This window comes from Hibiscus syriacus, unplaced genomic scaffold (assembly GCF_006381635.1).
Source record: "Hibiscus syriacus cultivar Baekdansim isolate YM2019G1 unplaced genomic scaffold, ASM638163v2 tig00110332_pilon, whole genome shotgun sequence".
NCBI lineage: Eukaryota > Viridiplantae > Streptophyta > Magnoliopsida > Malvales > Malvaceae > Hibiscus > Hibiscus syriacus.
This window is the reverse complement of record NW_024062688.1, coordinates 9,901,130-9,918,754: the sequence shown is the minus strand read 5'-3', so window position 1 is coordinate 9,918,754 and position 17,625 is coordinate 9,901,130. Positions and strand designations below refer to the sequence as shown.

At 37.3% G+C, this 17,625-nt stretch overlaps 2 pseudogenes; one reads left to right on the top strand and one right to left on the bottom strand.

Annotated features, from left to right (window-relative positions):
* Positions 1 to 1,211: 1,211 nt before the first annotated feature.
* Positions 1,212 to 3,393, bottom strand: LOC120120139 (annotated as a pseudogene).
* A 2,242-nt stretch (positions 3,394 to 5,635) lies between these two features.
* On the top strand, positions 5,636 to 7,424 carry LOC120120138 (annotated as a pseudogene).
* The last annotated feature ends 10,201 nt before the right edge of the window (positions 7,425 to 17,625 follow it).

The window sequence follows — 17,625 nt, the reverse complement described above, 5'->3', positions numbered from 1 at the left end:
TGTTCAACTTCAGTTGGCATGCTAGAATAAAGACCAAATGCTGCTGCATTGATCGAGGTGTGAAGACAGATTAAAATCGGTCTTCAAGTGAGAGATTGTTGAAAATTAATAAAACACATGGGCTGCTAAGGGGGGCTGCTAAGGGGGCTGCTAAGGGGGGGGCTGCTGTAATTTTTTATTTTTTATAATAGGGTTAATTACAATATTAGTCCTTAAGCTTCAGCTATAAATACCCTAGCTCATTTAGCTTCAAAATCATCCCAAAAATCATTTCTTTCTCCCAATACTAGAGAGCTTTCTTGTGAGTAGTGAGTGTTTTGTAAACACCTGTAAAATTTCTCTCTTAGTAAAAGATCTGCAGCAGTCCAGAGACGTAAGCACAATTGGCTGAACTCCGTTATCAATTTTTCGGGTATTATTTTTCCGCTTTTATTTCGTATTCTCACTAATCTGGTTATAGGGAAATTACTTGTACTTGGTTTATTTCCTAACAACTTTCTTTTATTTACTGTCATAATAATCTCATTTGATTATCACATGTAAACAATATTATTTAATCGAAAATTATCATACTTATTTGAAAAAAAAATAATTAAAGTGGAATGTTTTGAATTTCAATATTGTATGAAGAGATCATGGGAAATAATTACATTACACATTATATTTGTAGGGGAAGAACTCAAGTTCAAGTATCGGAGGATGATATTGTTGGAAGTTACAATCAAGACCAATTTTTTATATATACAATAAACAAACATTAAAAATACTAATTGCATCAATAAAAAATTAAACTTTGTAAGTAAATGATAGGATAAACTAACTCAATTATGAGTTTAGTAATAGATATATCACTTTTCTTTTAAAAAGATACATACATATCACTCAATTAACATATTATTACAAATAGATCAATGATTGCCTGGTATAATAACAATTTTACTTCTCAAAACTTATACAGTTTATTAATGGGCCTAATTCGAAATAATTCAATAAATTTAACTCTCTCTATTTTAAATTTTTTATCATTTTAGTATTTCTTCTCCTAAATTACTTGCTTTTCTCCCGTAAATGTTATATTACTCACTTTCATTATCACCTATTTTATACACATTGCTCATAATTAAAAACTCCAATAAGAGAATTGAACAGAAAAAAAATCTCCAGCAATCCATCAACTACTGAGAATCATAAATTAAAAAGGGATATTTACATTAGTACCTTCGATGTCCTTCGTTTCCTTTTTGTAATGGAGATCCATGCTCATGAAATATATGCAGAGCCTTTAGCTTTGCTTTCTGCTTGACAAAGAAAGATGACACCGCAGTCTTGCCCCTAACTGGTGCACTTATGTTCTCACGCATTTGGTTATGAAATGACTTCAATCCGAATGCAGTCGAAGGTACCGATCCCTCAAGCTCCTGTGAAAGCATGACTTTTTCATAAGCTTCATGCAATAGTTTATCAAAGAAGCATCCTAAGTAACCATACGAATACAGATACTCTATAGGTCATATTAAACGCATAAAGAATCAGGACCTGAACAAGTTGCTCACTAAGATGTCAAGTATGCATGTATTATTCTTGATTTAAACATTACCCCATGTGTGATACCCAGTGTTGGCATGGATGCAGGAAAGCTGTTGCCGAAGAATTTTTATTTCTACTATCTCCATTCTCTGCAAGAATTACAGTCACAATGCAAGTCTTGTCATCCAAAGCTCGAGTATAATGGTGAAAATATGAACTACTGGTGTAACAAGCATACCCGATAACTGGAAAAGTGTAGAAGCATTGCCCGGGGTTTCTATGGTTTTTGTTGCTACACAGCAATGTAAATAATTCATTGCTCTCAGCAGAACTTAGAAAGAACAACAATCAAAAGAAAATACAATTATTGGGCCAAACTAACCTTGCTAAAGTTTGTGAAGTCCCCTTCAAAGTAGAGTTGGCATCTGAGGCTAAGTGCCATGAAAGAGGTTTCGATGCAGGAGCATCTAGACAACATTTGATAAGTAGCATGATATCAGCTACTTATAAGAAAGTTTATTGCAAACAAGGCAGAAAACGACTAAAACCTTGAAGATTTCTTGCATGCTTAGAAACATGATACCTGAAGGCTGAAGAAGAGATTTAGCCAGAACATATTTCTGCCTAGGATTTGTCTGTACATGTTGAATGGAAAGCAACTTCTTGTTGACACAATCTGATTTAGAGGAACACAATGGAACATAACCAACAAACAGGAAAAAATGGAATGTGAAACATACTAAAACTTCTACCTACTATTCAGCTTCCAGGAAGAAAAAACAAAAGCTTCGATCAACTAGTCATACCTGGTAAAGAGTAGTGCTTGTGATGTCTTGGGATAAATGCCAACACCTGCTGCTCCCCGAGACCTTCCTTATCCGAGTATGTTTGGTAGATAAGAAGTTGCTGATATGAACAAACTAAATAAGTTCAGATATTCTTCTTGTACTAGCATGTTAAACCAGAGAAGTGCAAAGAGATTACCTGATTTAAACAAGATGCTTTTAGCTCCATGGTTGACACTTGCAACGTTTTCTGCTCGAGAAGATCGGTTAACTTGTGAGCCACAGTGTCAAGATGATCAACGGTATTAACAAGAGCCTTTGCAGCATAATCTTTGAGGTTGTCCAATACTCTTAACAAACGAATCACACAAAGAACAGAGTTGCATTATAAGAAGAGAACATGCAAGTAATTCGAACTCAATCAAATAACTAAGAATGTAAACTTGATATAAGAAACATCACAGAGGCAAGCCATTAATTTGCTCGTCTAAGCCACTCATGGAACTGCTTGCAGGAAAAGGCTATCAGGTAAGCGATGAATGTACCAAGCAACAAATTTTAAAGTGTAACCTTACATCTGATTCATTTCAGTGTGATGAAACGACTTTTCATAGTATTTTGCAGCTGCGTAAAGCTGAGGCCTTAAGTTCTTGAGCTCCTTCAAAAAATAGGTACATTGATCCAGTTTATCAGCTAGCCTAACAATGAAATGCTGGAAAGCTTTGAAATGCACAAGGCCAAAAAAATCAAAGGTGAATTATGAGCTCAACAATGAGGACAATTAGCAAACCAAATAAAAATCTCTAAGCTCGTATAGATAATGCATTTTGATGCAAATGTGGTCCGAAAATATGAAATTGAAGAAACGAACCTGCAATGCTTTGACAAAGCTTTTACTATGCTCCATGGAAACCTCATCGAAGGTCATGGCGGGATCATCAGGCCTGGATAATTCTACCTCAATTGTGTTACCTTCTCTTAGCAGGATCAAATTCAAAACCTCAAAACTATTGATGCTACATGTAGCATTTATTATTATTATTTTGATATAAAGAAATCCAGGAACAAACTCAGGATTCATTAGTTAGACGTAGAATTTAACAGAACAGAATGCTTTTGCATGAACACGAGACTCGAAGATTAAAAATATTTCTATAATGTATATTTGTTCACGCTTTCCCTTAAAGTCGAGACCAGAAAGTAACGCAAATTATCAAACGTCACCAACTGGATACCTTCCTCAACAAAGAAAGAAAAAGCAGATATAATTTAGCCAAGTTTCGCAGAATAAAATGCTCATCTAGTTTCCAAAAGATCCTTTTTTACAATGACAGTTACTCGATCATGTAAACTTCATACTTTACTACGCTTTCCAGAGGGAGGGAATAAGAAAGCCATTGGTGGTTTGTTAGCATTACTTACACATATACACAATGTTTTTAATCAACAAGAAAGAAAAAAAGAACAAAAAGAGAAGAAGACTATAAACTTACAGCTTATAAGAAGAAGAGGAAGAGAAATATATAGTTTAAAGTTTGGAGTGGGAAAACTGAGCAGGGTACAATTATACAAGAAGAAAAAGAAATTAAGCGGCTCTTGGTAAGGAAGCCAAGACCTAATTTATCCCCGGCTATGCAACGGATTACATCTAAATTTTCCTTATATTAAATAATTATTATTTAGAATAAATAAGTTAATAATATTTTAAATAATCTGATTTGGTTATAAAATAATATATGTTTATAATTTCTCTCAATTTATTTATAATTGTATGCAATAAATGTAACTACTCAAACAATAAATAAATAAAATTAATTAATTAATAGTTATAATAAAACACAAAAAGTTATAATATGAAAAATCAATCAATATATAAACACAATTGCTATCAAAATTACTTTTTTAATATTATATATATATATTAAACGGACAAAAATGATGTAGGATATATAAAATGAAATGAATGTAATGTTATATTTAGATCAATCCCACTACTTACAATGAGTTAAACTTTTTTTCTCCGTCTTTATTAGGTCCGTTCCTATGTTACTTTTTAAAATACAGTATTTAAAATATTTTATAAAAAGAATTAATTTGTTAAATTTAAAATTATGAGAGGTTTACGATGTCTTTTTACCAAAACTAATCATAGAAAATAATTGAAGATATTGTAAAAATCTTTGTTTGTAATTTTTTCTGTCATTTTCCCGATAATCTAACGGAAAGTTTGTTTTCTCTTTGAACAATAATGTTGTTAGGATACAAACAAAGGTTAGGAGGGGACGAAAACAAATTTTTCAATAAAAAAATAGAAAAATCTAAAATATATGATAATTTTAAAATTCTAGAGGACGACTGCCCCCATCCGTTCCCTTCAATCCATTAGTATTTACATAAACAAATTTGAATAATATTTTTACGTGAGACGTTCAAATTATAAAACCTTGTAACATATCATATGGTAAACATACAAGTGGAGCCCATCACCCTAGAAACATGCATTAATCCCTCCAAGTTAGATGTAAAATGGTGAGCGTATCCCTATGAAACATGTCTCACTTATATCCCTTGATTTTATTTAAGAAAAACAAACATTTGTCATAATTATGATGTTCTATTATATGTATATTTATATTGTACAAAAAATCACCCCCCGAAGCAAATTAATACAAAACTAGTGGAACGTGTTTCATCTTCGCCATTTTTTTTTATAGAAAATATTAAATAATCTATTCTCATAATATGATATATGGGTTTGATCAATAAAGTTAAAACAAAGGTTGTTTTTCATATTATTATTATTAAACCTTGATTATAGAGTTAAGTGTCATTGATCCCTCTTTATACATGATTAGAAATCTTACTCCTCCCAATTATAGAGAAATTAAACAAATAAATTACTAAAAGTTAAACAAAGAAAAGGAAAGTTGGATGATTTCGTTTCAAACGGTTTTCTTTCTTTTTCTTCCACCTCTGATTTCCCGCCAGTTGTATTTGTCTCCCTTTGCTTTTCTTTATTTTCTCTCCCAATTATTTTCCGCCTATATATATATACATCATCGGAGAACAGACAACATTGTTGCAACACCGGTGTGTGGTTTTCGGTTTCTTATCCCCGGGATTTGAATAGCGGGCGTAACATTGAGTTCCGGTCGTTGTTTTAGCGGTTTCGTTTCAATCGGGTCTCACAACTAATTTTTATGGACCGCAATCAATCGCGACAACCGCAATAAAACATAATCAATACCGAAAACTCATCCGGGAACGCCGTTTTGATCTCTTTTTAGTTTCTTTGCACATCTCTTTTTTAAATTTTCTTTTCCTTTTTCGTGTTTAGTGTGTGAATTTGAATACTCGAAACAATGGTGGCGATCGCCGAGAGGGGTGAAAAGATGGCTGTCCGTAAGGGCTACATGAATGTGTGGCAAACTAGTCTCATGGAGGCCGTCAAAGCAGATTGTTCATGTAAACATTTTTGTTCTTCCCTCTATTTTCTGTTTGGTTCCCTAGAAAATGAATGAATCTCAATTTTATTATCATCATCATCTGATTGCATTTTCCTTTCCCTTGAATATGCAGACTGCTTGCTTTCAGCGGTCTGGTGAGTTTTTCTTATGACCTGCATTGATATTGCTTTCAGCCATGGAATTTAATTTCCTAACTCCGTCTCCATGTTTCAGTTCCCAGTGCGTTTCATTTGACCTGAGGAAACGAGCACTCCACAATAAAATGTCGAGGTACGTTTGCTGTGCGGGTTACATGCCTTGCAGCGGAAAGTGTCGAGAAGACAAATGTCCGACGTTTTGTCTCTGCATGGAGGTCAGATTTACAGCAAACCCTTTTATCATCTCTTTCATGCCTTATCGGTTTATACATATACACGAATCAGTGAGCGTGGTTGTGTTCTATTTCCATTCATTTTAGGTCTTTTGCTGCTTGAGCAACTCAGTTGCGTCGACTCGCTTCCTTCTTCAAGACGAGTACAATATATAGACCACGGAATGTGACAACTGTCTCATTGTATGTAATCTGATTTATTTGGCTTGGCTTTCTCATTTCTAATGCTTCTTGTTAACGTTATTTGCAGGTGTTTATGATCATTCTTGGACAACTTGCATGTATTTGTCGTCTGCTAGCCTGTCTTACCGGAAATGATGAACTTCAGGAAATCGCAGAGATATTGACCTGCATTTCTGACCTCGTTTATTGCACGTAAGACATATTGTTCCGGTCTTCAAAAACCTCCAAGTCTCCGACTTACTTCCATCCCCTGAAACCTAGACTTCTAACCTACTACAGTGCATAAACATACTCATGACAGATCCATATGATCTATTGAAGTAATATCTATGGTCTAACCGGCGGATATTCCTAACCAGATGTTGGCATATGTCGTTATAAATACTCACGATTGAAGAGGGGCTGACATTTTTAACAACCATCCTTCTCTTTCTTCTTCTTCCTTTCTCTTCCTCGTGCTCGTCCCTCTACATTACAAAAACATTGGCCAACGATCATCTTTTCACTGATGGTTATTCTCCACCCAAACCAAAAGGCGAATCATTCACTCCCATCAAGTCATCTTATTTCCATCAACAACATTCATCCATACATTTTCAAAGTCGCCCTTTTTAAATGCATTGTTCCGAGTTTAATCAGTAGTGTTTTGATCTGCTTTCTTTTTTCAGGGTCTGCGCATGTATGCAGACTCAGCACAAAGTTGAACTGGACCACAGACACCGCATGCCAGGCAGCGGTGTGATGAAGGTTCCTGCGGTGCAGGAGATGTCACGGTTTGACCAGCCGGTGCCTCCGAATGTAACACAACCACCGCAGGGACAATATCCACCTCAACAAGGACAGTGGCAGCCGCCGCCGCCGCCTTATGGCTATGCATATCCTCCGGGTCCACCACCACCATATATGTACGGATATCATCCCAATGCAATGCCTCCTCCGGGTCCTTACGGAGGACATCCACTGCCTCCAGGATACCATCCTGGAGGTCAAGGTTACTATCCTCCCAACGTTCCACCACAACCTCAGCATTTCCCTTCCGGTGAACACCCCAACAATCCTCCTCCACCGCCTGCACAAAAAGATTCTGCCTAGACATTCATACACGTTCATGTACTAGTAGCCACGCCACCGCGATGGTCCTAGTTTGGATCGATTCGTTTACTAAATATTTTACTCTAAATGGTTATGATATATACTCCATATTCGTCTGAAACCTTAACTGTAACTATAGCTTTTTTCCCGGGTGATCAAATGTAATCAAATCCGTTTGACTAACGATACATTTATAAACTGCATCTAAAACGTTATATCAATACAAAAGACGAAGTTTCCATTGCTATTATGGAAATCCTATTACAATACTTAATTATATATATATATATATATCCGTACATTGTTACACAATACCTGATCATCCATTACGACTCATCTCTGGAACCATGTTGTCCCTCTCATCATCCAAAGTCCACTGTGAAAGAAAAATTATTAGATTAGATCTATTACTGCTATGACCATAGTACTAAATTATGGTTGCAAAAGTTTTTCAAGGTCACTGCAACTGCATCAGCAACATTAAAATATATAATTACTTTTAGTAAATAAATCACGCCATAAAGTCTGCAATATTCGCAATTTAATACTATGGCTATGACCTCAAAAGAAGCTTCAGTTTCCACTTGGGAAGGGATGAATCTTACTCACATTTGTGTTACTACTATTATTGCTTCCCCAATGAGGCAGTTCAGACATACTTGAATCCCCAGATGAGTCTGCAAGAATTTGTTTTTCTTTTTCAACATTATAATCAGATCAGATCAAAAAACAAGGCAGGAAAGAGGTGAAAGTCGAACCTGTTGTGTTTGTTATCGGAACAGAACAATCAACACTTCCTTTCCAGTCAGAAGGACATTCGCATGCATTGCTTTCGACCAGACATTCAGCCCCATGGAAACAAAACATCCTACCACAAGGAACTCTGGGATACTGACAGTGTTTTCCGGTATACCATAGAGGACATTTGCAGTAGTAGTCCTCTCCTTGAATGATTTCTTCACATATCCCACCATTTTCACACCAAAACGAATTAGTCCCATCGCACATCGTCATCTCCTCATCACAGAATCTCCCCCTGTAAAACATTTGATCACCATCGTACTTAATCCAACACTACACAATATAAGTATTTTGCCCCAGGAAAGGACGATCACCCTCCAAGATGGTTGATGGATCCGGGAGATCATCGCAAATGCAATCACCGTGGCTGTTACATGACCCGGTTTTGCATTTGCTGTCGTCTTCACATGGCAAAGAATGTGCGTTCAGTGATCCAAACAACGAAGAGATTGCTACCACAGCTCTAAGCATTGACATCTTTAAGATTAAGAGATAGAAAGAGTGAGAACTGAGAAGAAGAAGAAGAAACGGTATGTGAGTTGAATTTCCTAACAGCCTTTTAGTTTTGAAGTGATGCAAAGGCGCCATAATGACCTGTTAGTTGCCAGCTGAAAGTGAAGCTGAATCCGTCGAATAGGAACTGTTGGTTAACAATTCCATGCGTTTTTTTATATACGGAAGCTTAGCAAAGTCAAACAATGCATGCCACTGGCGAGTAGTTTATTCGGGTATTGGATCGAGAAGTATATAAATTCAACGTTTCACGTATCTCCAGGAAAAACAGTACACTCTAAATGAACCCGGTTTGCATCTTGGGCTGGGCCGTTTCTTTATAGCTGCCGACGTATGGGTCTAAACAATGGTTGAGACTTGAGATGATGAAGAAGGAGATTGTCTTTAACATTGGTTTCGCATGGAAAATTAATACAGTACATCCAGAAGTAGTATATGCAATATGTTTGGATAAACAGTAAAATAATAAAAACTAGATACTGTGATCTTAAGTCTCAGACTACTCATCCTTTTTCATTTTTTAAACACATGAATTTGATGAAATTAGTAATGTTTCTCGTTATATTAACGTTTACTTTTATAGATATCATTTCCATTTAAATTTTCTTTTTACAAATTATTAATATTGTTATCGGTATTATATAATTTGATGCTTACATATTATATTATAAAATATATATTTATTCAATTTAAAAATAAATTAATATTTTTTTTGTGAATAAAAAGGCACAAAAAAAATAGCAGCAACCCTATCCCAGTTACACCATGTACAAGCCCGCAGCTTACATACTCGTGGCAGACATAGCTATGATACTCGGAGGAGGAATCGAAAATCTGTTAATACTAACGGGATACTCCATGCTAATTTAGTAAGATGATCAGCTGCATAATTAACCTCACGAGGGACCAAACTGAAACTCAACTCCCAATCTTTTTGCAACATCTCGAAAATATGAGGGACAAGCGAAGAAACACCAAGTAAACACTTATCGTCGTTTACCACCGCAAGCACCTCCTTGTTGTCCACTTCTACAACCATCTTCCTTATATCGAGCTCCCAAGCCATGTTCAAACCTTCATATATGCCCCAGAGCTCCGGTTCTAAAACAGAGCAGCAACCTATATTCTTGGAGAAACCCGACACCCATCCCCCTGAGTGATCCCAAATCAGACCACTATCGACCTGTAGGCACCATCTGCGTTGAGTTTATAGTACCCAACCGGTGGTGGCATCCACTTCACATTCCTATTTACAGGCTGGTTATTCCCATGTACCCTTCAGACCCCCAACATATTTGCTTTTAAGGTTTCCACCAATATTCTTTTACTTGTAACTAGAACAAATTTCGAAATAAACAGTATCCAACTCAAAGATGAATTTATTTCGACGTGTCCGCAAACACTAAAGTATGATCCTGAATAATAAATCCCAATTCTCATGTAAGCTCGACCAGTAATCCACAATCTTTATATTTCTTACCAACCAAGCTTCAAATGCCATATTATAAAACCCAGCAGATTACTCCGGTCTCACCACCATATTTTATGTTGCTCTCGCCGCCACACAATCTCGAAAAATATGCAGAATATTCTCGACAACTGCTCTACAGAATTTACTGTTGAAAAGTTAAAGCAACAAGTTGTTAAATTTTCGGTGGCTTTCGGTGGCGCATTTAATGCATCAAAAAGTAGCTGGAAAATGTTGAATTTTGGTATGATAAAATCATATATTTAATCCCTGAATTTTAGGATATTTACAAGATTAATCTTTAAGTTTAACTATAAATACCCTAACCCATTTAGTTTCAATTTTAGCTTTCTCCCAATACTAGAGAATTTAAAGAGTTTTCTTGACATTTATTTTCTCCTTTTTATCAAGAGAGAATTATTATTGTTTTCTCCTTGTTAGATCGAGAGAAGTTGTAATTCCTATTTTCTCATAATAAATTCTTCTACCTTTGCCCGTAGTTTTTACCCTATATTATTTAAGGGTTTTCCACGTAAAAATTGTGTTTTCTTTACCTTCATTTTTATGTTCTCAAATTATCAGTTGCGATTTTGCTCTATCTGATAGCCGTATTTCGTAATATTTACAGCTTGAATCATCTGTCATATGTCTTCGATTCACTCCTCATTAGGCAGTAATTACCCCTTACAGAGCAGCCACAATATCTATTTAACCCGAGGAAGTCCTCGATATTGGTGGAGCACTCGCCATATTGATTTATCCTCTCGAGACCCCAAATTCAGGCCACAATCATAAGCTCTTTTTTATCGTAAATCTCCTATGCTTATCCCATCGCCAGCCGGTCATATTCGGGAAACCTATCGCCCGAGGTGGTTTTGTTGTTGCTAGATGGAGTTCGGCAATAGGAGTAAACAAATTGTGAAGCTACCCCACTTCCACTGTCCGTCTGTATCAACCACTTTTTGCACAATATATCGATAAGTATTCTTGGTCACCCGATTATGAAGTAAAGGTACCAAAATACTTTCCAAGGTCATCAAACACGTGAGAACTGGAATCGATTGCTTATGCCAGAAGTCATATTCTCATTTACATTCTTAGAGAAATAAATATTCGTCTTAACAATGCTTACATTCTGCCTGGAGCTATTGCAAAAATTAAGAAGAATTTGTTGAATCACCTCAAGCAAATTAAAGGATGCTGCAGCAAACAATATTAAATCACCCGCAAAAAAAAATGGGATAAAGGGGGCAGGTCTGGCTTAATTTTATAGGATGCCACACTCCATTTTTCACTACATAATTAATCGCATGGGATAACCTTTCCATAAATAACACAAACACATAAGGCAATTGAAGGTCACCTTGTCAGATTCCCCTAATTGGCTTAAATTCCTCAGAGATCATCTCATTCCACAGGATTTAAGTTGTTACCGATGAAACATAGTCCATTAATTTTCGGAGATCATTTGGGTAGCCGACATCTTTAAAAGTATCATCAATGAATGTCCATTCCAGCCGATCATACGCTTTTTCAAGGTCAATCTTAATGGTCATCCATGCAACATTACCTCTTTTCCTCCTCATCGAGTGCACCACTTCTTGCACAATAATAATATTGTTGTGATATGATAACCCGAAACAAAACTAGTCTGACCTTCCGAGATCAAATGGGGCAGGAATGGCTTCAAACGATTCACAATGAGTTTTGTGATCGTCTTATACAACATTGTACAAAGACTGATCAAACGAAATTGTGCCATAGTCTCTGGCGCACTTACTTTGGGAATAAGAACCAACAAAGTACGATTAATATCATGAGAAATAACTCTATTGAAAAAGCAATCTTGAACCATCTGACAAACACTCGGCCCCACAACTTCCCAATTCTTCTGAAAAAAGAAGGCATGGTAACCATCAACCCCCGAGGATTTTGACGGATACATCTGAAATACAAAACCTTTTACTTCCTCATCTATAACCACCCCCGAAAGCATGCTGTAAGAGGCACAATTTATCATAGAATAATTTTCATGCATAATGACGGAGCAATCGATAATCCCGGAGATTCGAAAAAGGTCCTTATAATACGCAACTGCCAATCTCTGTAGCATTTCTTGATTATACACCAAGTCTCATCCTTCATCCGTAAAGATAAGATAGTGTTCTTCTGACGCCAGGATCAAGCACATGCATGAAAGTAAGAGGTGTTTCGATCACCATGTATAATCAAATTGCTCCTAGATTTTTGAACCCAAGATTCTCCTCAAACTCCACACTTGCTCCAGTTCCTCGTTGAGCTGATTTTCCAAATCTTGGAGCAAATGATCATCACCCCGGACAAGACCCAATCAATACCCCTAATCCGAGCAATCAATTGCTTCTTACGTTGGCCAATATTCCCAAATACCTTAGCGTTCCACTCACTTAAAATCGGTTGTAAAAATTGGAGGTTGGCCCGCACATCCATGGATCCATCTCAAGTTGTTATCAAGACCTCATTGAAACCAGTATGATTCTGCCAAGAAAGCACGAATTGAAACATAGGATTTGGTTGTTGAATACTTACAGTCTTAGTCTGTAGAATAATAAGCTGATGATCAGAATCAAACGGTCAAGATGAAGTACAAAAGATTATAGGAAAGTATTCACCCAACTCGCATTTGCTAAACAACGATCAAAACATTGTTTCTGTGAACTTCTCGCCCACGTGAAAGAAGGGCCCTTATAAGCAAATAGGGATTAGGCAACAGTTAATCAAACATCCCCTCAGTCTGATGGGCTTCAACATTAATGTTTTCATCTCCCGACAATAATCCCGAGCCACCCCTTGTTGTATCCACCGTACACTCTTCCATGTTCGCCTCTGGACCTTCAATATTATCAAGCATTATCGAGGCTGACTGCACCCATTCAGCTAGTAGTGTTCGACTTAGAGGTTTGTAAGTCATTTATTTTCTAATACAAAGACTTTTACGGCCCGAATTATTCGTACCCTTTCGGACTCCTAATCTCACAGATTCCCATTTGCTTCGACCAGCTTGCTTCTTATTTACCCTTTCGTCTGAAATGGAAATTGCCCTACGATTACCATCAAGATTTACCAGCTCCACCACATTAATTTTTGAACTACATGCCACCAAATTAGTGATATCTGTAAGAGGAGTGGACATAGTTCTCTCCGTCAACCTATGTTGTACGACCCTCGTAGCACTGTGCCTGCCCTTTGAGCCATCACTGATGAAGTCCCACTTTCCATATGAAATTTTTTTATACCTCTCTCCCATAAGATATCACCTTTTTACCCTTATCACGAACATTCGCTGGTTTGTTTTTCCTATCATTAATGACATGTTGCCCACTAATAGGATTAACTTCCTCGTTAATAGCCCCTGAAACCACCACAACCTCCTATTGATTTAAAGCAAAAAATATATTATCTTTAATCTGATGATGCTTGTTGTTTCATTTTGACCATTATTGCTTGGGTTTCGTGGCCTCATCCTCCTTGCAGGAGCTACCATCCATGGTCCAAAAAGCTCTATCTTTCTTCCAGTTCCAGAAGTCTGGTGATTTTCTTCATTCACAGTATTCGACACAATATTTAGTGTAGCAACTGGTCGAAACTCACATACCTCATGCGAGTGTCCATACGTTCCACAACAAAAACAAATATTTTCCAACCATTCATATTCGATCCTTTGTACAAATCCATCTATACCAATACACGGTAAGAGTGGTTTATTAAGATTAATCGCGACAACCAATCCTGTGAACTTGCCTCTTTCCCCCACCATGGTATTGTAATCCACCATAATAACATTCCCAATTTCAGTCGCTATCAGTCGAAATAAAGACTTACAATAGTATTGGTATGGCAACCTTGGTAGTCTGATCCAAACAATCACCTGCGAATGATGATCATCCGCAGCGCTAAACAATCTACTCCATGGCTGAACTGTGAGATGACTCCAAAAAACATCCACAAACCTTCAGTTAAAGCTTTCGTGTAGTTATTTTCATTCTCCAGTCGCACAAAGAAATAATCATTATCTAAACCAATCAGTTGAAAATTACCTTGTGGCTACCATGGTGCTTTAATTTTATTCCAACAAGCTCTATACCCAATGGAACGCCCAAGCAACCAAACAATAATCGTCTTTCGCATATTATGATTAATCGCCTCATGCACTCTTTCTGAGAATCTGACTGTGGGATAGGGTCCACTTCGATCTACCTCAACATCCTTATCGTTAATATTTACATCATATTCTGTAAAATTCGATGAAGGAAGGTTCTCCCCTAACTATCCCCCATCAAAGCAGCCGCAAAGTGTTGTAAAGTTAAATAAATTGGCCTAGTAGTTGGCTGCTATAATAATCTAAGGTGGTGCATAATTGTGTTGAAAATGGTAATGGGTAAAGTGCACTTTAGTCATTGCACTTTAGGGTATTTTCAAAGATTAGTCCCTAAGCTTCAACTTTAAATACCCTAGCTCATTTAGCTTCAAAATCATCCCAAATCCTTTATTTCTCTCAATACTAGAGAACTTTCTTGTAAGTAGTGAGTGTTTTGTAAACACCTGTAAATTTTCTCTCTTAGTAAAAGATCTGCAGCAGTCCGGAGACGTAGGCATAATTGGCTGAACTCCGTTATCAATTTCGGGTATTATTTTTCCGCTTTTATTTCGCATTCTCACTAATTGATTATAGGAAAATTATTCGTACTCTGTTTATTTCCCAACAACTGGTAATCAGAGCTTTTGGTTGTGAATTTTGTCAATTTTTTTGAGGTTATTATTTATTACTATTCATGTGAATAGTAAATTTCGTGAATAGTAAAATTTTGTTGGCGATACGAATTTATCGACGGAGATGTTCTAATATACGACGGTTCGCGAAAATTATCAGAACGATCCAAAGAAACCAGATTCGAGTGGGAGCGATGCTGCAGACGAAGGGAATGTGAAAATTGAAAAGTTCAATGGTGTGGACTTTGGCTTTTGGAAGATGCAGATTGAAGATTTTCTGTACCAGAAAAATCTATATCAACCTCTCTCAGGAAAACAATCAGAGGGCATGAAGAATGAAGACTAGGCTCTTCTCGACAGACAAGCCCTCGGAGTTATCCGACTGACGTTATCCCGCAATGTTGCTTTCAGCATAGCAAAGGAAAATACCACTGCAGGTCTTATGGTAGCTCTCTCCAATATGTATGAGAAGTCATCGGCCTCAAACAAAGTTCATTTGATGATGCGGTTGTTCAATTTACGGATGGCGGAAGGGGCATCAGTGGCTCAACACCTAAATGAACTAGACACAATCATAACCCAGTTGAGTTCCGTGGAAATTGAATTTGATGATGAAGTTCGAGCTTTAATTCTCTTATCATCTCTACCGGATAGTTGGAGTGATACTGTTGCAGCATTTAGCAACTCGTCGGGAAATAGTAAATTGAAATTCGACGATGTTCAGGATCTGGTACTGAGCGAAGAAATTTGACGAAAGAATCGGATGAAGCATCAACCCTCAGCCTTGCACACAGAGTCCATAGGGAGAACTTCAGAAAGAAATTCAAATCGTGGCAGATCCAAATCCAGAAGGGGAAAATCAAGAACGGAAAGAAAGATTTTACCTGTTATAACTGCGGCAAGAAGGGTCACTTTAAAAGAGATTGCCGAGCACCAAGAAAAATATCGGCGCACAGGAATCTGCCAACGTGACAGAGGAGACAGGTGATGCCATGATTCTAAACATCAACAGTCCGATTGAATCATGGATCTTGGATTCAGGGGCATCTTTCCAATCCATCCCATGCTGAGAAATCATGGAGAACTATGCCTGTGATGATTTTTGGAAGGTTCATCTAGCTGATGATGAAACCTTGAAGATCGTCGGAAGAGGAGATATACGACTAAAGTTGCCAAACCAGACCACCTGGACGCTAAAGGTGTGAGACATATTCCTGGTCTCAAAAAAATTTGATTTCTGTTTGACAACTTGATGGAGAAGGATATAACACAACCTTTTCAGGCTATGAATGGAAGATTACCAAAGGAGCACTCGTCATTGCTCGTGGTAAGAAGACTGGTACTCTCTATGTAACCTCAAACTTAGAGAATATAATTACTACAGCAGATGCTGATGGAAAATCAAGCATATGGCACCAAAGGCTTGGTCATATGAGCGAGAAAGGGATGAATACACTTTTGTCAAAAGGGAAGCTGCCGGATCTAAAGAATGTAGATATCGGACTATGCGAGGATTGCATCTTTGGCAAACAAAATAAAGTCAGCTTTGCAAAGATTGGTAAGACACCCAAGGCTGAAAAGTTAGAGTTAATTAATACTGATGTATGGGGACCATCTCCAGTTCCATCTCTTGCAGGCTCATTATATTATGTCACCTTCATCGATGATTCTACAAGGAAGGTGTGGGTTTATTTTATGAATAAGAAATCAGAAGTCTTTGATACCTTCAGAAAATAGAAGGCCATGGTGGAAAATGAGACTGATCTGAAAGTCAAGCGGTTGAGGTCTGACAATAGAGGAGAGTACAAAAATCATAGATTCAAAGATTTCTGCGCAAACAATGGGATCAAGATGGAGACAACAGTTCCCATGACACCGCAGCAGAATGGCGTAGCAGAGCGCATGAACAGAACTCTAAATGAACGTGCCAGAAGCATGAGGAAGCATGAGGATACATGTCAGATTAACCAAATTTCTATGGGCTGAAGCTATCAACATTGCAGCTTACCTAATCAACCGTGGGCCTCCAGTTCCCTTGGATGGTGGAATACGGAGGAAGTTTGGAGCAAGAAAGAAATAAACCTTTCACAGTTAAGAGTGTTTGGTTGTATTTCTTATGTACACACAAGCTCTGCTGAAAGAAGTAAACTTGATGCTAAGTTCAACAAATGTGCCTTTGTTGGTTATGGTGGTGATGAGTTCGGTTACCGATTTTGGGAATACGAAAATCAGAAGATCATCAGAAGCAGAGATGTCATTTTCAATGAGAATGTGATGTACAAAGACAGGTCAACCATAGAATCAAGTAGCTCAAATATCGAAGTGAAACAAAGGAATTTGCTGAGTTCGAGGAGATTTATGGAAATGATGTTCAGATCAGTCCTGAAGTAGTTCAAGAAGAACCAAGCACACCATAACTAAGACGCTCCTCCAGAATTCCTAAACCAACCCAACGTTATTCACCTTCTTTGCACTACTTGTTGCTGACTGACAATGGTGAACTAGAGTGCTATGATGAAGCAATGCAGGTGGATGATTCAGTCAAGTGGGAGTCTTCCATGAAAGATGAGATGAACTTGCTTATGTCAAATCAGACGTGAGAATTAGCTGAATTACCACCAGGCAAGAAAGCGCTCCATAATAAGTGGATTTACAGGATCAAAGAAGAGC